This window comes from Anticarsia gemmatalis, chromosome 6 (assembly GCF_050436995.1).
Source record: "Anticarsia gemmatalis isolate Benzon Research Colony breed Stoneville strain chromosome 6, ilAntGemm2 primary, whole genome shotgun sequence".
Lineage (NCBI taxonomy): Eukaryota > Metazoa > Arthropoda > Insecta > Lepidoptera > Erebidae > Anticarsia > Anticarsia gemmatalis.
In genome coordinates, this window is record NC_134750.1 from 11,021,836 (window position 1) to 11,045,740 (window position 23,905).

Below are 23,905 nucleotides of genomic sequence, written 5' to 3' on the forward strand. Positions count from 1 at the left end.
TATCGAATTAACGTGTCCATCGTATTCTGAAATTAACATACAACTTTCTGATATCATATTTTTTGCAATCCACTCATATTTTTTGTATGATTTATTTATATTTATTATATTCAGCACTTGAAAGTTGCTCTAGGATAAACATAAATCATAGCTTAGATATAAACTTATACTACTTAAAAGAAGGCCAAACGGATCGTTACCACCCTTATAAGAGGTCAACTAGTCCTTGCAACTAACAAGCATAATTTTCCACCCAAGTATACGGCCTTTAGAAGGTATGAACATCCTGAGACTGAAAAAATATGTTTATATCCTATTGAGTTCTCTACAGTTTAAGCGATTGAGAAAGAATATACGAAGCGTTTGAGGATAGAGGGCTAGATGAATTGATAGCATTTTTTGTTAGACGGAAATACAGAGAATAATATCTAAAAAATAGTGGCACCGAGCGTGGAGTAGACGGGACAGGTCTATGGCAATCGGTAGAAAAAAGCTCCAAACATCATAGTCTAGACTTCTTATTACGCACCTACCATTACGTAGTACATTTCAGTACAAATAATAGTCATTTTATCGTAGGTGGGTTTGATCTATACCTAGTATACGTAGATATTTATATAGTAATCGATTGCTAAACCCTCATTACTATGCCTACAGTGAAGGGCTATTACTTTGCACACAATGTACTTACACAATACAACTGCAAATACCAAAGCATTGGTGCGTTCTATCTTTGTACTTTCGATATTATCGGGATTATTTCTTCTTGGCGTTCAGCCAGTACATACTGTTAAGGCTTTGACGCATCCTGGTTTAGTAAACAGATCAAATTATGAGGCATGGTGCCCTCATAATTTGATCCGTTTGAGGGACTGTTTGGTTTCAAAAATAATTTGTTTAAAGGTTTTGTCTTATTGTAAAGCAAAATTGTAAACCAATCGAATGTTGTTTTCAAAATAATTATACGTCTACAAAAAAAAAACAAAAACAGTTACAAAATGTGATTGTATCCCAATCTGATTATATTTTTCATGAATAATATTATTTGTGTTTCAAAAAGCGCATTGGGGCTAAACCACTTTAGAGCGATTTGTTGTTATTCCAATAACTATAGATCTAATATATAAGAGCTGATAGATAATCTGCATTATGAACGTTGCTTTCAAAACAGGCTTCTTTTACCCAACAATTTATTCTACCAACATAAAATTCAACCAATTACTAGATCTACATAATTTCGTTGAAGAACTGGCCGGTACACCTGCCAGTGACCCAGAAAAACCAGACCTTGAAGATTAAATTGTACCCCTTTTTGTAGTAAATGTGCAACGTAATGTATAGGGAGCCGGTCTGTTTTGTTCTTGCAGTCTTATGTAGGTTAACCGGTAAACATTCCTCTTTTTGTGGGTCCTTAATTGTTTTCGAATAAAAAATGGTACAGGTATTTTCGAATTACAGTGTATTTAAATTGAGGTCTATTTTTAAGTCTTTGTAAGAGGATGTGACCTAAATATAGGTTATGTACGCTTGCATATGGCAGGGGATGGACAAATAAATGGGGTGGTAGAGGAGGTAATATTCTAAATATTAAAGAAGTTTCGAAACTAGAGAATCTTAGAAAAGCTGGTAATAAAATTATCATTTACACAATATTACAAAGCTTATACGTTAAAGTAATAATTACACGAAAAACATAAAATATCTGATACGATTAAATACCAAATGAGTGTCGTGAAAGATACACTCGTAATAAAGTTGGAACTCATACGCCTCAAAATTGTTCATCGTAAATAAATTTATGAGTTTTCTCAACATTCAAACAAGAAAATAAAGGAAATATTAACATAATATCATGGTACGTTTATGGATCAAAGCATTTACGCTTAAATAAATATGGATTAAAATTCATAAAAGGCTTATCAAGAGATGAAAAACAGGAAACGTATACTCAATACGTTTTTAATTTAAAGTCAAGTCCTATAAATGATAAGAACTTAAACTTATTTATAAGATTAAATATGTGTAAAATGTTAGTTGTCACTTTTATATTTGTACTAGCGGACCCGACAGACGTTGTCCCGTCTACACGTCTTTAATTTTTAAAAAATAATTTAAAAAACATTGTCCAGCGGACAAAATTGTGAATCTAAACCATTCTCAGATCCCCTTGAACACACACAAAAAAAACATCGAAATCGGTCCAGTCGTTTATGATTGGTTCACTTACAGAAGAATTATATATATAAAGATTTCTCAATAGTAGATAGGAGTTTAGTAACGTGCACGGTAAATGGCAATAGGCTCGTCCCTTATTACATGGAACTAAAATTGTTCATGGCGGAACTTATTGCTCTAAAAATGATTTTGAGCGAGATCAAATCGTTCCAATATAGAAAAATAACACTAAAATCAGAACAATATTTTGAGCGTCTTTTATAAATAAATAAATTTTCCGTTTCATATCTCCTGCAAAAGTTATTATTGCAGCTTATACTTATTACTCTAGGTTGATAGTGGGGAATGTCCACATATTGGCCATTTAATTAACATAACTAAATCCTTCGTAGTATATGAGAGCAACTTCGCTTGCGTCACATAACAGATAATTTTCCCCGTTTTTGAAACATTTTTTACTGCTGCTTTGCTCGTATTAGTCATAGCGTGGTGTTATATAGCCTATAGCCTTCCTCGATAAATGGGCTATCTAACTCTGAAAGATTTTTTTCAAATCGGACCAGTAGTTCCTGAGATTAGTGCATTCAAACAAACAAACTCTTCAGCTTTATAATATAAGTATAGATGATTGAAATCTTGAATGTAGTTTGTTATATTTTTGTATTTGTCTCTAAAATAAAAATGGCATTTTATTATTTAAAAAAAGTGTTTGTAAAACTATACATATAATAAAATTATAACAATCTCATGTCTGCACATTATAGATCATATTAAAGAAAAACTAAAATGGGGGGTCTTCATACAACCAACAGAAGCCAAAAATATGATTAATTTTTTTTGTCTGTCTGTTTGTTGTTTGCTTTTCACGCAAAAACAACTGGACGGATTTAGATGAAACTTTTTTGTTATATAGCTATTAGTCTTCGCTAACATATAGGCTATTTTCTTTGGAAATTCGCTCTTTAGGGGGGTAGAAAGAGGGGGTAAGTTTGTATGAAACTCCGTCAGTTTTGGAGTTAATTCGATTAAAATTAATATTTGGCTACATAGTTAGAAATTAAGAATGACGCAATAAATATTTTTGGAAATTCTGCCGAACGTGGGTGAAAAAGTTTCTATGAAATTATGTCGGTTTTGAAGCTAAATCTATAAAAATTAAAGTTGTTTAGCAAGCAAGTGGTCATGATCTCCTGGTAACTGTGAAAAGGTTTATTTATAGAGTTTTTATAGTTTATAGAGCCGTTTTTTAATTTTTTTGACCTAATTCTGATCGGAAAATAGATCCACAGCTACCAGGAGATCATGACTGATTGGTGTTGTTATTTCCATATTCTGTTCTTCTAGCATGTTCAAACACGGTCGAGCGGGATAAAAAGTATCCTATGTCCCTCTCCTGGCTCTAAGCTACGTCCCTACCAATTTTCAGCCAAATCTGTTCTGCCGTTCTTGAGTTATAAGGACTTTCTTTTATATATATAGATTTGTATGAGAAAAAGAAAAGGGTTATTTTTAGGATTTTTCCAGCGATAATTCTAATTTTTCTCGCCGTAAAAACCATCCTTAAACTTCAACGAACATTTAAAAAAAAGATTTGGCCAAATTGGTCGAGGCGTTGTTGAGTTATGCGCTTACCAACACATTTTGCGATTCATTTTTATATTATATTTGTATGTATTACTCTTGCCCTGAATAGATAGAATATTAATTATGATCCGTATTTGAATGCTATAAGAGTAAACCACAACGCTCTTGTACAAAGTGTATATTAGATATCAAATCTGAGGCAAAGCACAAAATTATATATTTTTTTGTCAACTTCAGAAATTTGTGCACTGCTACTAACTGAACATACTTAATTACTCCGGTCAATTTAGACATTTGACCCACGACAAATTCAGGGGAAGCTGAAAATTCTTAAAATTGTTTAAATTATAATTATAAACATTGTCTTAAAAGTCCCAACCGATCCCATGTAAGGATAAAATTTTAGCGGGGTAATAAGGTCCAAAAAATGAGTTTTTCGCGATTTTCTTGAAAACGGTAAGTTTTATCGCAAAATTACCCCAGACATAATTTGTAGATCAGGGAATTTCCTATAAAAAAGGTATCAATAATTTTTTCCCTAAAAGCCACCGCTTCTGAGATATAACGATGCAAAACCTCTGGAAAAGGATTATGTATTGAGAACCATTCCAAAAGTTTTCGTAAGTCTTTAGCATCTTTTTTTACTCGTGAATCACTTGCATCAACATGCTGCTCGGTCGTATCCATCCTAACATTAGCCAGATCTTCTAATTTTTCACAAACTGTATTCATTGCATGCATACTATAAACCCATTTACTTATGACTCTCTGTTTTGTGCTTCTTCCTCGAGCAATACCTCCATCTGTCTTCATAGCTTTCATCATAGACTGCTCAATTACCATGTCCGTTGAAGTGCCACAGCTTAATTTGTCTGAACGTCTCACAGTGAAGAATCCTTCTGAATTTTTTTATAGACTTCAGGATCTATGAGATTCTCTAATTGTAGCATATCCTGCAAGTATAGGTGTGCAGACTTAGCATACGGAAAATGTCCAGACGCGTGAAAGTAAGGAAGCATTTCTTTGACGCAGTTTAAATGAGCTTTCCAATCCCCCATACGTTCAGCTCTTAAAAACTCTTTAAGAATTGAAACCATATAAAAATATTGAATCCAAAGTTTCGCTGTTGGTCCTCGTTCCTCATAATCCTTAAGTTTTTGATTCAGTTTATTAAGTAAAGCTCCAGATATTTCATCATTTTCAATATCATTGTATGAAAAAATTTTATCTACTATATTTTCGATATTAATTATTAAAGCAGCAGATTTCAACTTCTTTTAATATTATAATTGCTAAAGCAAGTTGAAGTAGTGTATGAGTGTATTATGACGCTCGCAATTTTTTGCATCGTTATATCTCAGAAGCGGTGGCTTTTAGGGAAAAAATTATTGATACCTTTTTTATAGGAAATTCCCTGATCTACAAATTATGTCTGGGGTAATTTTGCGATAAAACTTACCGTTTTCAAGAAAATCGCGAAAAACTCATTTTTTGGACCTTATTACCTCGCTAAAATTTTTTCCTTACATGGGATCGGTTGGGACTTTTAAGACAATGTTTATAATTATAATTTAAACAATTTTAAGAATTTTCAGCTTCCCCTGAATTTGTCGTGGGTTTACTGATTTTTTGGTCTAATTTGACCGGACTATAATCATTTTCTAAGTAGCAGCCTATAATATCCGTGGCTTACTATACTAACCCTTGGTTTTTGAGGTACATTTAGCGGTAGTTTATCTATTCAATAGCGTTTAAACTCATACAACAAAAAAACGCTATTGAATAGATAAACTACCGCTAAATATGCTCAGAAACCGGGGGTAAGAAATTCTCAACAAATTGTCCTACAACTTCACTTACAAGTGTTGAACTCAATGAATAATTACCCTGACCCGATGACTCACAGTAGACTAGGCGTTATAACGGATGCGCATGCGCTTCCCACGACATTCCCATCAATGGAGCACCGCGGGTAAAAAACAATCATTTGTATGGAATTTCACACCATTATCATGAGTACTATTTTATGATAAGATGTTATAATTTAAAGTGCTTTTGATTTGTGTTACCGTTTTAAAGGGTTAGAGTGTGAACTTTGAAATTATTATTAGATGTAAGTAAGGCTAATTCCTGGCTGTCGAATAAAAACTCGATATAAACCGGGGGAGCGATTTCTTAGTACTTATTCTTCTAACTTGCTACAACCAACGAAATTTGTATAAAACACTGATCAACATCCCTAGGGAACTTTGCTAGAACTATTTGTTTCATGAAATTTTAAATTTCAAACTCTAGGCTACCGACAGTAGCGCAATTTCCTACCACTATCAACTATCGACAACCGACTAGACAAATGTATGAAAATCTGATCAGCGCCTCTAGTGGGGGCCATAGGAACTACATTAACAGTACATTTTAAATGGCAAACTGTCGCTAATCGTTAGTCTGGAGTGGAATCTACGAATTCCTGCAGGGAATCACGCTTCAGGTCTGATCTAATATCATTATAGTAATTTGAATTCTCTATGCTAATTCTTCTTTGAAATAAATCGCGTAACGCTAACAATTTATTATAAAAACACAGGAAATTGATAAACAAAGGCAAAGCTTATTATTTAATTATAAAATCTAACAACGCAGCATCGATCGTTGCTAATTGACTTGAGTGTTCCCGAGGATGCTCCCTACAGCATAGAACGGTTAGTTCGCCATTTCAGACTAACCAAACTGGAAACCCTTGGAGAATGCAACTGAATAGTAAGATAATATTGACGGAGGTGGGTAATTTGTAGGATCTTCTTTGTAGGCAAGTAAACTACTTAAGACAAGATCATGAATGCTGAGTAGCAGCTAAACTGGGAACTCTCTGAAGGTTCCATATATTCTGAGAGTTACATATTGACTTGATGAATGTTTAGAATTTGACTGGGAATTTATTATTGTAAACAGTAGCGTAGTACTAGTAAAGGGCCTTAGCCTATAATAATAAAAATATTGTTACTATTTGGTTTGTGAAACACTCGATGCGAAGGCACAGGCATGAATAGTTCCTAAAAGTGTTATAGAAATTACATTAAATCCTTACTACGCAGAGATTTTTATTTAACTTACTTATTTTTACAGTCATAAGAGATAGTATTAGCATCAAATTAACAACATTAACATCAAACCGTGAACACAGCATTTCATGTATTTTCCGAAACATACAAACCCCAAATTGCTACCCAAAACTAATGTTAGAAGTCTTCGGTAGTTTGTACATCTCAGCATGTGAAACGTCTCAAAATACTTGACATTCAAATATAGTCTTAATCTTTATGTGTATAAAGTATAAATTTGCATTAACTGCATATTGCAATGCACACAGATTTTGCTAAATTACAGCTTTTATCCCATTGGTGTGTGATACAAGTATAAATATCAGAACTGGTTTGAACATTTGTCTTAATGATAAGACTTTGTGCGGTGATATTGCTCCGGATTTGAATTTAAATGTTTGTTTAAACATTTTTGTAAATACGCCTTGTATTTTAGGCTTTGAACCTAATTTCGTAATTCAAGTTTTATTGCACGTTTTCGTTTACTCGTTTGAGCGAAATAAAAATAGCAAACAGAATCAAATTGTGCTACCAAAACAGTTTGACGTACCAAATATATGTAGTTTAACATTTGCCCCTACGGTACCCGATACATTACTGGTCAGGTTTGTACAGTATGTTCTAGCCGATTGTCGAAAGCGGCAAGAATTCACGCATCTGAGCACAAATCAAGCAAACATTTTTTTTATGTTCGTCGCAAAAGTCGATTACAAATTGTTTGATTACTATTTCATATAAGCCAATACCTATAGGCAATTATACTTAATAATAAATCGATTATCATCTAAACATATCATAATTTGGCCCTATTAATACAACATACGTGAAACAATCAGATAATGTCAAAGTTCGTGGCATTACGATAGATAATGACGGTTCGTGAGTACTACTCTAAGCATTTAAGCTCAATTCACACGAGAAGGTCACGATATTTAACCTTGTTGAAGTATGACTGAGTACTGACTTAGACGTATCATCAAAATGAATGAGTAAATTGGGTGCGTTTACAATTTAGCATGCGATCACGATATGGTAAGATTTTTCACACGGAAATTAATGTGATAGGGAAAATTATCAATATAAAAAAGTACTAGGGGTGTAGAAGTTGATAGGACTAGAGGTTTACTTTAAACTTATAATAATATGCTCCCTTAATTCATGACCACCAAAAATGTCTAACTATAGCGTGTGCTTCTAAAATTGAACATTAATTACGAGCAAACGAAATCAAATATGCTTCATTTTCCCCGGGAAAAAGTAATTCTATACCACAGTAGTTATATAGAAAATACCCGGAAGATGTATGGATATGTAGCTCATATGGATGCAATTTACTACCTAGCCTACGTCTTAGTCTGATAAACTTATCACATGAGAGAAAAGGTTCACAAATAAACTCTCAACTGCCTAATATATAACCCCTCGTCTGTGGAGCGACCGGCTCATTTTGTTACTGGACCAAGATTTCGGCCGGTACACGTAATTTAAATATCGTAATTATCGATCGGATCGGACGGATCGGATTTTCGGATCGTATCCACAAAATCGGCTCCACAGACAAGCGGGTGTGTATAATTTTGACCTCCACAGACGAGAGGATAAGCATAGATTCTATACGTTGACGCAAAACTGCTTCAACGGTACTATACTATTTGCACCACTAGCTCAACTCAACACTCAGAAATACAAAAGCACTTGACTTTACGTAGTGGTAAAACCCTAGAGATTTTATGTAACAGTCAAGATACGGCTTGTAACACCAACATTGTTGCATACAATCGTGGGATCATTATCGTAAAATATAAACTCATGTTCCGCTATACTAAACTTAGGATTATATTAGAAGTCTGGCGCCATGTGTAAGGCATGTCGCTATATTGTTGGGTAATATTTTTTACTTTAGACAAAATAATGGTTAGAACTTCTACCTACCACATTATTGAACTATTTCCATAAATATTTTGTGAAAAGTGCATTTCTTAAAATTGACAACAAATAAAGCACTTGTATTTGGTTATGAGGTCTTTATTAATCCACAGGTAGATTCTACTTTCACACAAACTTTGTCAATAAGGTGATAGAAAACTTGGGTTTCTGCAGTAAACCCAATCACTTAATTTTTTTTTATCATTGCTTTGCATCGCCCGATAAAAATTTGGAAATATTCTATTACGCTTTTTTGTCATTTTATTTAGCACCAGCAAGAGCAGATTAATTTGTAAAATCAACATAAAATTGACGTCTAAATCATGTCCGAACATAGTTAACACTTCCTTACATCTAAAAACATATCAATAACTAACATATGTACATTAAAGGAAAGTACTGGCTGCAAATATTTCTTTTTATAACATTCGAGAGCCATCTCTTTCAGTATATTTCAAATGGTATTTTTTGTTTGCAACTGGACACCCCACGGTCAAGATGATCGGCGTTTGCGATAAAGTCGTGACGATAACTTTCACTCACTGTACTTATACAATTGTTTTCTATTAATTATATTTATGGCTCTTTGTAAAGCATTTAGAAAGTGCGATTAGGGCGTAGGTGTACTGTTATTAAGGATTTATTGTTCTATATCATTGTCTTATAGTCTTGAATTTGATTGCATTGCGTTCCTATATGATTCGGTTATGCTCTTATGAACTTTAATGACAAAAAAGATACTACTTAGCGGATACGTTGCAGCTCCACAACGTTTTGCTGCATACCAGCAGCAGCAGTTTCATCTTATAATCCAAAAAATGCACTCATAATTCCTTAAAAAAACAAAAGGAGGAGCCGTTTAGGAGGAGATAAATGACAAACACACTTTTATTTTGAACTTAGTTTCACATCCCACTTTATGGATTTTTACTGGATTTGTACACCCTGTAGCCGAACTTCACTTCACACTATATATAACTTTTCTAGATTCCTACATGCTGTAGCAATTCAATACTTCTGATCGTTCATACAGGAATTTGTCGTGATCGTCCCACGACCACAGTTCATTAGTGTTCGAATCGGATTACAACCTACAAACAAAACTTATTAATATTCATATCGATGACTAATATACATATAACTATACATGACTAATTCCTACTATATGAAGGCGTTGACAAAATATAGTGAGAAGATTAAGTTTGAATAGATAGTCGTTTATCACTTTTATTGGAGGCTATTGTAGTGTTTTTTATTATTGAATTTCTAGGAAACGCTTTTAAGATAATATCATTATATTGGTTTGAGTTAAGTTTTTTTAAGTGAAGCTTCATTAAAGGACTCAAAATAAATATTGCCACTACTTTTATTAATTGACCTATCTGGATTACACAAAATTCCTTGTAAAAATCATCAATAAAAAAAACAGTCGTTAATACTTTTTAGGTAGAAATTTCGTTTCAGTCACTCACCTTTCAGAGGAGTTGCGGTATATGATATTTTTTAAAGAAAAATCTCATTTTCTACAGAAAATATTCTTCGAAATTATACAAAAGTATCTCTCGTTATATTATACTTCCTACGTCATATCCTACACATTGGAATGTATTGTGAATTTACGTATTAACATAAATATTAACATACGCACCCCAGTTTTTCTTTCGTAAAAAATACGGATTTAAAAATATTATTTATTTTGGCTTCTCTACATTAATTCATTTAACCTGTAAACTTCACAGGATTCACGTAAAGTAAATAATGATGTTCGCTATTTGTTTGGACTTACCAGGAAGCGACTATACAACTTTGTAACTGGCAAACAATTATTTTGATTGTTTTGTTCGTGTCGGTACGTGAACAATGGACCTTCCTAGAAATTTAGAAATAACGATTTCATTCCTGAATAAATTACTACTTTAATTAATTATAGGCATTATTTTGTTTCAAAAACTGCCAATACGTTTGTCTCTTGCTAATAAAGACAGAAAAGTACTTTTCATTAATTTCCTTAAGAAACTTAGGTCACCAGTATGAGAAACTTGCATATTAATTTTTAGATAATTTCGATTTGGTTGCGTGAGCCTGTAAAATTTGTTATTTAATTGTTTATGACTAGCGAACTGACTACAGAGATATTTTGTATTGAACATTTATCACCAAACTTGTCTGGGTATTATTTTTTTGCCGAGCAAGTGTATATTCATTCGAATAATAAGATTATGACGATTTCAAAAACTTTTTGAAAGTTTATACACTAAACCAAATTTGACTTCGACTTAAAATTAACTATTTTGCACCAAAAATGAGTGTAAAAAATTGCGCGACAGCTTTTTAATACCTAATCTACCACAAGCGTTATTTACCAAAATCCTAAACAAAAAACGACCTTGACGGTCACACTTTCAAAAAATAAAAAGGTATAACGGTAAAATAATAATACGTACTTAGTACAACGTGGACGCTTTTTGATTCGGTTGCATAACCGATGAAACGTAACAGCCGGTATCCGGGTGTCGTAACGCCAATCTACGTCACGAATAAGGAAAGGTGTGATGACAACGGATGTGCCTTTACTAATCTTAGAAGATACTTGGAATTTTTATTTTATTTTCCTGTGTAAAAATATTTTTTTATTGAGATAAACTTGAGAGGAAGGAAAATCCCATTAAAGTTAGTGTAAAAAATATAACAGGATATGAAACTGTAACTTGTTTTATCAGAAAATAATATTATTATAAATGTTTTTATCTGGAATTAAAAATTTAAATGAAATCAAGAAAAATCCCGAAGCTAAGGCAATTGATGATTTTTCTTTGTAATTTTATTTTTAACAATATTTTTAATTTTCTTGACTGAGTTACTCGAGGGAATTCATGTCAGTCAGCCAATAGGTAATTAATAAACGTCAATTGAATCAGAAAATAATTGCAAAACGTCTTGTATCGGCACGGCAATACACAGAAATTAACAAAGACTTTCATTTTATCGGTAATTGTGATAATTGGCAGATATATCGCTCCTTGAATACAAAAGGGCCACAAATCGAAATCTATAAATTTTACAGGAGAGCCAAAACAAATTTTTGAAACTGTTTTTTTATAACATTTCATATATTTATTTATTAAATATAAGATGTTAATATATCATTAGATGCGTATTTTTTAGCTCTATCTATCTACAAAATAAACTTTGTAATAGCTATTACCTATTAAGAGAAAAAAGCATATAAGTCCCTTTTGCATTCAAAATTTGAACCAATATTATGAGAAATATGTCAAAAATTAAACACAGTTTTACAAATAAAAATGGTTAATTGTACTTTTTTGGTAAAAAAACCGTATCAAAAAGTTTAATAATAATTACTAAGTAAAACCATAACTGAGTAGACCAGGAAAACATTGTATTAAACAATCTAAATTAAAAAATCTTAACTTTTTATTAAGTAAGTAAAATTATTGAGATCAACTTTGTGCGTAACTTCCATTATTTAGTAAAATTAAACATCAATCATCATCATCAATTAATGGGTAACGTGACGAGTAGACTGAGTGCAGCAGGAGTATTAAAGAAATAAGATAATAGAAAAGGTTTTTGAGTTTTATAAGCCTTTATATTTAGCATTCGTGGATTATTCCAAAGCTTTTGACAGCATTACTCATTCCGCCATAGAATCATCACTCCATCCAAGTCCTACTTAAAGATACTATGTAGAATCGAACCTTCATACATCAAACTCATCAAAGCAATAGACAACAATATCATTCCAAATCCAAAGAAGCGTGAAACAGGGAGACCCGCTATCTCCCAAATTATTTACCAGCACCCTCAGAGAAATTTTCAGGAGCCTGGCGGTGTTATGGCAATCAAAAGCATAGTTGTAAGTGGTAAACAGTTAACAAACCATTGTTTTGTAGATGACATAGTCCTCTTCTCTTTTTCGGCATCGGAACTCGAATCAATGCTCAAAGATCTGAGCACGGCAAACAGTCAGATTGGACTGAGTAAGAACCGTACAAAAACCCAGGTTATGACCAACAACACAAAACGTAGGGTCGAGGTAGACGGGTACGTCATAGACTATGTCGACGAGTACACTTGCTAGGGCCAGATAACCTCTTTTAACAACCGATGGGACAAAGAGTTGGACAAACGTGTCACAAGTGCCTGAAAGAGATCCTGGTCCAGGAAAGAGCTAATGAAGGGTAACCTTCCACTGTCACTGAAGTGAAAGCTCGTCGACATGTTTTTACCTACTACCCGTCCTTACCTACGCTGCTCAAATATGGTCCCTTACGGAAAACCGGAAAGAGCCAGAGAGCGATGGAGCATAGTATATTATGCATCAAAAGAACAGATCACGTCCGAAATTCTATACTGCGCTCCCAAACTCGCATAGCCGATGTAAGGGAGAAGACCGCCTGGCTGAAATGGAACTGAGCCGGCCACATCTATACTAATATTATAAAGCTGAAGAGTTTGTTTGTTTGATTGTTTGTTTGTTTGTTTGTTTGTTTGAACGCGCTAATCTCAGAAACTACTCGTCCGATTTGAAAAATTCTTTCAGTGTTAGATAGCCCATTTACCGAGAAAGGCTATAGGCTATATATCATCACGCTACGACTAATAGGAGCAGAGTACCAGCAAAAAATGTTGCAAAAACGGGGAAATTGGTGATCCATTCTCTCTTATGTCACGCAAGCGAAGTTGCGCGGGTCAGCTAGTTATCCATATGCATTCGGAAAGGTGGACCCGCATACCTACCAACTGGATGCCAGAAGATGGTCATAGCAGACGCGGGAGACTTAAATGGAGATGGCGGGATGACCTAGACGCATTTGAAAAGGACTGGTCGGATCTAGCCCCTGAAAGAGGAATTTGAAAGGAAAGGGTGCCTTTTCACTTTGCCTGCATCAAAATGTATTTTTAAAATTGTAACGAAAACTAAAATTATTATCATACCAAACGATTATATTTCTGGCCTTCCCATTCTAGCACGCTAAAAATGATTATTTATTCCAGAATAATTTAATGCAAAAGGGACGTATTTCAAAATATGCTACTGTTATATTACAAAATATAATAACAAATACTAGTGTTTGAATGCAAAACGGTCGTTTTCAGAAATATGGCACTTTTGTATTACAAAATATGGTAACAAATACTATAGTTAGAATGCAAAAAGGACGTTTTCCAAAATATGGCAGTTTTGTATTGTAAAATATAATCACATTAACTTGAAATTTTGCACCCAACACAGACATATTTTGGATTGTGGCACTTTTTCATGCAACTGACGAGCATTTGCGTTGAATCTCCGGGCGCAACTCACAAAGTGGCTGTTTCGCACTGACATTACCTGTCAAAGTGAGCTAATGCAAAAAGGGCAGTAAGTCAGTGCAGCCATAATATAAGCAAAAATGATGGGGGTTTTTTTTTTACTATAAAATATAGTTGGTTCAGGTGTGATTTTTGCAATAAAACGATTTTCATTTTTTTTTGAGTTGTGGCCCTTTTGCATTGAAGGAGCGATATGAGCAATTGTGTTAAAATTCTGTACTATTTGCACTTAATAACAGCTATTATTAACGAAATAACTGAGATTGGATTTCTTATCTCACATTTTTTGAGAAAACTATTTAATATTGCAGTAAACAGTAAAGTTTATGTGGTACATGTAAGGTAAATTGTTGAAAAAACACTGTAGACGCATTAAAAAAAACACATACATTTTCTATTTATATGTTTATTATGTATAAAGTATACATAATAAACATATAAATAGAAAATGTATGTGTATCAAAGTTAAATATTAATGATATTTTATAACATTTACCAACATGAGAACATGACTGAAAAAATATAAGTATGTAGCTATTGGTTACGTAAGTACTTCACTTACGTTATCCACCTTATTTTCCATTTTACTAATACGTCAGTCGCGTAAATTTCGATGTCATTCACCCGTCTTGTTATCAATACTTAACAATACGTAAAAATAGACCTTGTTAAAAGTCCGTATCCGGGTAAAAACCACCCGAATTTATAAGCAAGTCAAGTCTTTGAAGCTATTGGCTACGGTTGAAGAAGACGTCAAACGGAATACGGAATTAGGCATCTGTTTAAAACTTTATGCATTGAAAAACCTATGCTAATACTAGGTTTTTACTATTTTTTACTGAGTATATTATTTTGGATTTTACGAGTTTTTACACGTGTTCAAAAAAACAATTTTTTTCCTCTATCCTACGAAAACGTTTTCGTAGGATAGAGGAAAATTTACTACGATAGAAGAAATTGAAAGATTTTTAAAGTAATAAAATGTATTAAGGAAATACGACAAAGTTAGGATTTTATTCCTCAAAATTTGAATTTACTACCATTTCCTCAGAAAAGAGTTTAAAGTTTACATTGTTATGGAAAAAACTGATGAAATTTCATACCTCTACTACATTGTTCTGAAAATAACTGCAATAACAAGAATACAATGCCGAAAACTTTCCTTACACTTTTTCAAACTACTGTATTTTTTTCTTTTATTATTGTATAATTGTAAAATCGTAGCATAAAATTTGAAGTCTCATTATAAAGAATATTATATTATTTTACTAGACACCCTTTTTAACGTAAATTTTAAACAAACCACGCGATCATAAATAAGTTGGTGACAGTTCAGAATACTATCGAAACCCAAGTACCTAAATCAAAGAGATAAATTCAAAAATGGTTTTCAACCTTTTTCACTACGAATAGATTAGTAAATAAATCAGTCTGGTCACTTTTTATCTGAAAACTGCAGAACGTCTGGCTTTTGACTAGTGTCAAATATTGGCAAAAAATATTACAATTTATTTTGGTCACAAAATGTTGAGCATCGCTTTTTGTCGTTCAAATTAAAATATTTGAGTGTATTTGCAGTGTCATTATGCTTATTTTTATTTAGATTTTGCTTTTGACACACAATCTGTTACATTTTAAAATATTTTATGCAATTTATTTTCTTTGTATGCAGACATAAGAATTAAAAAAAAAAATGTGCTGCTTAAAATTAATTAACACTTTCTACTGCAACGTCAAAAGTTGATACTTAATCAAAGATTTCTAATGTAGAGCCTCAGTAACAGACTTACTAATTGATAAATTTGCTTAGCATAATTAGGTCTAGGATAGAGCAAAGTAAAGAATTAGGAAACTGCTTAGTTTGGAATCAAATTACCGTGTGTGAGTTGCCAATGATATTTATTTAATTCAGAAGGTACCGATTCCACCTTTCTCCGCTTTTCAATAATTCCGTTGTTATACAAAAATATAATGTAAACCTGGCCCCATTTTCTATTTTGCAACAAGTCACGAATTCGTGAGCTCAGTTAAAAGCGGTGAAAGACGTCTCCGTAAGGTGCCGGGACCAATGCCGACGTTCCAATTTGTAAGGCAATTTACAAATGGTTTGTATGAGTTGATATCTCCTGAATGAGTAAATCGTTAGATTTTCCTTCTGCGTATTTTCGTCACGAATTTTGCTAAATTTTTATAGTGTGCTATGTCTTTCTACGTACTGAAATAATTTAAAATAAATCATCAATCAAATTAAAAAAATAACAGTTGTTAGTAATATTATGTAAATAATGTTATGGGTAATTCTGAATCAGTTCAATTTTTAGTTTTGGGTTCAATAATGTTTTAAAATATTCTCTAAAAAACATAATATTTAAACTTAGAATAAGTTATCAAAAAAAAAACTTCTGTTAGACACGTTTTGAATACCTTATTATAAAAAAATTTCTTCATAACTAAGTAAAATTATAATTAATTATGTCACACAACTTTGGAAGTCACTTATCTACTCGCTTACGAGATTTAGCATTCAGCCTGAAAACTAGTTATAACCCTAGATTATTTCTATTACAACTTTATATCTATAAAGTGAGCTAATGAAGGCATAAATATACATTCTTATCATAGTCGTATTATAAAACAGATTAGTGCAATCGCAGGCCAAAGTTTAGGAGTAATAAACTTATTTATAATGCTTATTTCTAGTAACTAACTGGTTCAGATATTCAAGTTGAACGCTCAAGTGAATCAAATATAATGAGAAGATTATTATGATGTATTTTATCATATACTAGCAGCCGTCCGCGACCTCATCCGAGTAAACTTTCAGCTCGACTCTTTTTAATTATAACGTGGTGTTATATGGCCTAAGGGGCCTTAGGCCATATAACACCACGTTCTATAAGTGTTAACACAATGTTCTATAAATGGCCTATTCAACACAAAAATATTGTAAAAAATCGAACCTGTAGTTCCTGAGATTAGCGCGTTCAAACATACTAACAAACAAACAAAATCTTCAGGTTTTAATTTATTAGTGTAGATTTGATAATCGTTTGGGATCAAAGTTGCGACTACTCTATTGTCTTTATAATAAAGAAAATTATTATAACAAAAGTTTGTTTAAGTTTGTCGACCGCTAAATTACATTGTTACATTATTTCAACTCAAAATAATAATTTTACTTTAATACTTTTTATATGATTCCTTTTATTCGGCTTGTAATCGATGTTTGCTTAATTTATTGTTATTGCTCGTGAAATAAAAAAAAAATCTGCTGTTTGCATTAGTATTGTCAAATGGCATCACATAACGCAAACGTATGCTATACGGCCTTGAAACATTCCCACAAAAATAGTTTATATTCATAATATTAAATTTATCTTTTCCCTTCAAGCAAAATCACAAACCCATAACGTCTTCAACATACAAATAGTTAAAATCACTAGAACGTAATTAAATATCCATTACCGTATTGGTTGTTAATCGGAGTGTTGGCTAGCCGGCGCGTGAGCACGTGCGTCTGGTCACTGACTTTTAACTAACGGTAGCGTCATTCTACATATCTGTGAGCAGACCATTTTGGGATTTAGAACGCGGGAATTTCTTTTTAAGTTTACTTTTTAAGGAGTGAGGAAAAGGGTTAGGATGAGATGGTTTTGTTGTGAGTCATGCTGTGTGCATTGTTGTGCTATAAATATTAACTTTATTTAATACTAGCTTGTATCCGTGACTTCGTCCGCCACCTGAATTTTCCCATGGGAATTTTCCGTGGGTAAAAAGTAGCCTATGTCCTTTCTCGGGTCAATAGTAATGTATCAAAGTATCTCCATACAAAATTGCATGCAAATTAGTTCCGTAGTTTAGGCGTGATTGAGTAACAGACAGATAGAGTTACTTTCGCATTTATAATATTAGTATGAATATATGGATTTTTTCAATCATAATTGTGTAATAATGACCTAAAGGAATAAAATATTTTAGTACCTGAATGTAACGTACTTGTCACTTTGCAGGTAAAATGATTTGTGACATTGAATAGAATGCTGCCTCTACCAGTATTCAAATAACTCCCTTCCTTGTTTTATATATTTTTGTTATTTGGTTCATCCAAGCTACAAATTACATTAACTTCACAGTATAAAAACAAGTTACAGCTAAATAATCTATTTATCATATTTGATTTATTATTTGCAGCTAACATGATTGCTTCACTACTAACACACAAAAAAACTTAGCCGTTTATACTTCACTTTCAACTATAAAAAAAAATATAAAAGCGTTGTAAGAAATTTTAAACTGAAAATAGAATAAATAGCCTCCATTCTGCATTTGAAATGTGTGCTATTAGGCAATTACATAGCCTAGTCTTCTATTGTCTTTGAATATTGGATTCTTTGATCAAACGGTTTGAAAGGAAATAGAAAATCTAGGTAGAAAAATAAGCTGTTCAAAAGGTTCTTGGTTAAAAGAAAATGTTTTGTTGTTCTTTAGTTTTTTATGTCAAAAGTTGAGGTAATCACTTTGTGTGTAACAAAATCCGATAATAACATTGGAAATGACGATGAAAATATTTATAAAATCAAAGCGTATTACTTTCGATTTAGTTTGTTTATGAAGCCTTCATTACTTTCCAGACAATATTCCCCGTAAAAAATTGAGAGTTTTAACCAGATTAAGTACTTTGATTTGCTGATAGAGCGACCCAATTGCGACGGTGTCATTAAAACTTGAAAAAATATTTTTAATTCTCACCTCTGCACTTTTTACACAGGTGTGCTTAACATGCACAGATAAATAATTTAAATATTGAATGACTTTCAAATGTACATAGACTTCTAGATTTTATTTTTATCTAAGATTGTTTTTCGGAGGGAATAAACCTTTTTTTACAGAAGGGTTATTGTAACTTTAATATTCTTAACTATTTAACACCTTTTTCTAGGCTCTAGGGCAAAGTGTATTTACAAAAAAGTAATTACTTCAATCGGGAGAGATGAAATCGATAGGCTTTCATAGAAGTTTATTTTGCACTAAGTAAACCCAAGTTCGAAAATACTAGATAGAATATTTCATTAGACTTCGAAACTAAACACTTATTAAAGGTTAGTTAGGTTAATGGTCTAACAAATTTCTACATTTTGTTCTAAAGAACCCTAAGAATAGCTGGAAATGAAAACAAGCCAATAAAATTTTATAGACAATTCAATAAATGGCTAACGAAATTGGAAACTTTTCAGATATATTGTCAAAGTTCCTTATCTCTACGTATAAAGTGTTTTCAATGAAAATGCTTCGCCATATTGTATTGCTTTCGTACCCAAATCACTTTGCCAATATAACTTTAGCACAAAATCCTTGCGTCACAGATATCTTGCGGGGCATCGCACGATTTGGTTTTCCAATTTGCGGGATATTGAAAATTTAAGTAATAGCAAAATGAAAGACGTCTTTGCTCCTGGGTAAAAAATCTATTTGTTAAATGGATAAATACATGCTCATTTACTAATCAAAGCTTAGTTAAATAATGTATTGGAAAAAATACTCATCGTAAGCTGATACATCACGTGACGTACTGTTTGATTTAATCTTTTGTAATTCCAAAACTGTTATCAACGTCCATTATATTTTACCAACTTGAAAGTTTTAAATTAATCGTGTAAAAATACATAATATACATAAAATCTCTCCTTATTCGCATAGAGGTTGGTAGAGAGATGAGAACGACACTTGGTACAATCCTGCGTGAAAATACTTAAAGAAAATTTAATATTGTTTTTGAAATTACCCTACAAATATCAAAACATCATCAATATAATCTCATACACATAAATAGAAGCAACCTTCGCCCTTCATTACCAAGTCCCATTACTCGTACTCGTCCAGACACTGACGTCACAAGTACCGTACCTTGACAGCTGTCGCTCCAAATATGAACACCCGAGAATATTTGAGCCATCCAATATTTATTAGAGGAATTATGGCCCACTATCAACCTTGGTATTGAGTTGGTATGAAAAATTGATCACCATAAATACCCGTTCTAATAATACCAAAATATGGAAGTGCTTGTTTGATACAAAATATTTTAAACAAAACCTAGAGATGTAGAACTGCGGGACAAGCTCGTTAGAAAAAACCTATTACTTATTTTTAAAAATATTATATCCTTTTTTAACTCAGAACTTACAATTTTTTTTCTTGATGTTAATACATTACAAGATATGTAATAAAATACAAGAAAGTTTATTTAAAAATAAAATGTATTTTAACCAGTTATATATAACTGCTTAGTAATCTAACATCAGCTCAATTATTATATCGCAAATGTTTTTGAATTTTCTATTATTCAATATTACGCGATTTTAACTTTTTAATTTGGATGGGAATCACGTCAGATATAATTTACTTTTTCGCTAGAATGGTTTAATCGGTGACGCATACGACTCGATCACGATGGGACACAGAGTCACTGGGTATTTCTATTATGCAATTCATAGCGGCTTCATGAAGACTGAACTTCGATGCAAATCAATTAAATTACTAAAGTTGGCAGTATTTTGGGGACCAAAAATACTCTTTTTTGTAGACTGTATATCTTAGACCCTAACAATACCTTAACTGATGAGTATAATAGTTAAATACTACAATGTAATTTGATCAATACCAAAGAATTTGTGTCAGCTAGTATTCGTCACGATTTCTAAAATATAAAACATTAAAAGTTATATAGTCGAATCAATATAAATATCCTGAAAATGCCATGTTCATTTCTTTCCAGGCCAGCTCTAACGCAAGTAATAGATAGAAAATATCATAAAATCCGCTACGGTACCTAAAACTTGAAATGATCATAATCAATGGTTAGCAAAGGAAGACATATTAACGAATAGTCATAGATCGTAAGATAATGTATTCAACTATCAATAGCCAGGCGAAGAAGCCGCTGCAGGGTTAAAGGTCACGGTTGCTCATAAGAAATGACAGGCGGCTAAGTTATCGTCAATCGATGAGCATTCACCAATTATACGTTGACCAAAGCTTATTATTAACTTGAATGGAAGAACTCCTATTCTATTGAAAAGTTTGGAGAGTAGATAATTATAGTTAATAGATTTGTAAAAGAATATTTTTGCGGTTTATGCAAACTAGAACCTAGGAGAGCGTTATTTTTAATAGCTCTCTATACAGACTAAATTTCTAGAATTCCTTGTTTTTGGGTTGATAAATTGAATGGAAAGCAATATTTTCATATTTATTTTTAATGAAAATATTTTCTAATCTTCAAACAAAGAGTACACTCTACGAGTTAAATTCATAAGTTAATTGAGAATGCCTCAAGTTAAAACATTTTCAGTCAGGAAAAAAATACGTAAATTTGAATTTACAGTATTGTACTCGTGTTGTAATAATAATTAATTTTAATGAAACCTAACTAAAGCCATGTTATGTCACAATAACAACAACAGCTAATCATTCCAAATACGGATATGTACTCATTTCATAACTCATAATGGTAATGTGTCGTATCCATGCTTGCTTAAGTAATAAGTTCTGTCTTAAGCACCTATCTCGATTAAACTTGTGTTTTCCCCGGTACGCCAGCCACTTGTTAATTCATTAGCCAAAACACATTTACGTCAAGCAAGTTTCCACCTTTATGACTTCACGATAGAGTCTTAATTTGATTAGCTGTTGTCAGGTAGTGGGGCTTGATGTCATTGCCGTGAACTGTGTGCGAGTCCAGTCAGCCGCGAGGTCCGGTGCGCGCGCGCCGCTTTCAACGCCATCTTTGAATTTTCAAGCCTCGAACGTGCATTTGTCAAGCTTGAGTGAAGTTTTTATGGTGATTTTACGATTTTAGTGCAAAAAAGTGGGCGATTGTGAAATTTGTTCTTTATTTAAGTTAAGATTTGGATGGACTGTAATAAAGACTCGATGATAAAGGTAATAAAGTTAATGATTTAGTAGTTTATTGAGATGGACATGTCCGGATTGAGTGTGTCGATACAATCAATAAACTTTCTACGTTGATTAATGAATGTATACTCAATGACGTTGCAATGTTCTTCGGTGTACACTTTCTCTAATACGCGCGTTGCTGCCGTTGCGTCATTGCTTTCACGGTTTCCTTTGGTTTTATAGAAAATGTTTGGTGCAATTTCCACATTAATGCAGACATCATCATTATATACGAAACAAAAAAAACACAACACATCATTACTGAGTTTACTAAAATTACTTTCAATTTAATCTAGGTTTACTTTCTGAAATAAAATGTACGTTAAATGATTTCTCAAGTAAGAGGTGTTTCAACAAAATTAACTAAGACGCTTGTGTAATTAGTCATTAAATGAGCTGTACATAAAGCTTTTCTGAGAGGTACTAAAATGTAATCGCTACTAACTTTATTATTCTGAGTGGTGAAGTAAAGTGTCGTTAGCGAGTTTCACTTCCGAACTAAATAAATATACTGTAAATGGTTGTCAGGTAATGTTATATAAAACCGCCAAATCATTTTTTAAAATTGCTTTTAGACCTTTGATATTTTGATACATGCTTATTTAAATTTTTGTTTCTGATGAATACACATCAATATTATGTTTCACTTGACGTCACAATTATTGTCTAATCATTTTGTTAACTGACGGGAAAAGGATTTCTAAAATTTTGTTCAAATGGCAAAAAGTATTTGAAACCACAAAACAATCAGATATTAACAACCAGACGCTCATTTAACGTTAGACAAACGACCTTGATTCACTTCGAAATGGATATTAAATACTATTTTTAGAATAGAATAGAATAGAATAGAATAATTATTTATTTGCGTAAAATGTGGTAACAAAACATGGTAGTAAATAAAAATAGGTACAAGACACATTTTGCCATTTACAATAGCATGCAAATATACAAAAAGGTTGACATAGGGATGCCATCATTAATACTAAGTTAAAATATTAAAACTTAAAACTACACATAATATAATATTAACAAATAACTTGGTATCTCTTATAAAACATACTATAGTTTATTAATAGTCTAATAAAATTAATTATTTACAGACATACCACTTATCTATTACACATACCAAGCATGAATAAAAATTTACAATAAAAACATTTTATAATAGTACAAAACAAAATTAAGGAAATATAGTATCTTATTATTTTATAACCCTTCTATTATTTTATAATGCATTTCTAAAGTGATAGGCTTTTTAGCATGTTCCTTAATAAATTCATCTACACTATAAAAACACTTTTCTACCAACCATTTCTTTAATGCTGTACAGAAATTCTTAAAGGGTAGAGAAGTAATTGTATCAGGTAAGGCATTAAAGATGAGAGGCGCCATGTAAATACAACTACGCCTAAACATTTCTAAGCGAGGTATGGGCATTTTTAAATAAGACTGTGCGGTTCTCCGTTTATTATTATTATCATTTTTCTCAAATAGATGAATGTTGTACTTGACGAATTTAGCTATTTCATATATATATATACATGGGGCAGTTAGAAGATTTTCCGCAATAAAGACTTGTTTGCAGGATTCGGAGCGTTGTATTCCATAGAGAGCGCGGATACATTTTTTTTGGGCTATAAAAACCCTCACTAGGTCAGAGGAGTTACCCCAAACAACAATACCGTATCTAATTATCGAACATACATAAGAGTGATATACCATTAATGAAGTATCTTTATTTGTAATATCCTTTACTTTTTTTATAGCAAAAACGAATTTATTTATTTTTTTGCAAAGGTTGTCCGTATGCTCTTTCCATGTTAAAT

General features: G+C 32.3%; 1 protein-coding gene across 3 annotated transcripts in view; it reads left to right on the forward strand.

The window, feature by feature from the left end:
• Positions 1–23,905, forward strand: part of Cad96Ca (tyrosine kinase receptor Cad96Ca) — a 105,027-nt gene that overhangs the window by 17,429 nt on the left and 63,693 nt on the right. For 2 of the 3 annotated variants that reach the window (XM_076115724.1, XM_076115726.1), the window contains exon 1: positions 21,867–22,061. The exons of the other annotated variant lie outside the window; for it this stretch is intronic. The gene's annotated coding sequence lies outside the window, so the exon portion shown is untranslated. Of the gene's footprint in view, positions 1–21,866; positions 22,062–23,905 lie in introns of those variants that run through there. 3 annotated transcript variants of the gene reach the window in all.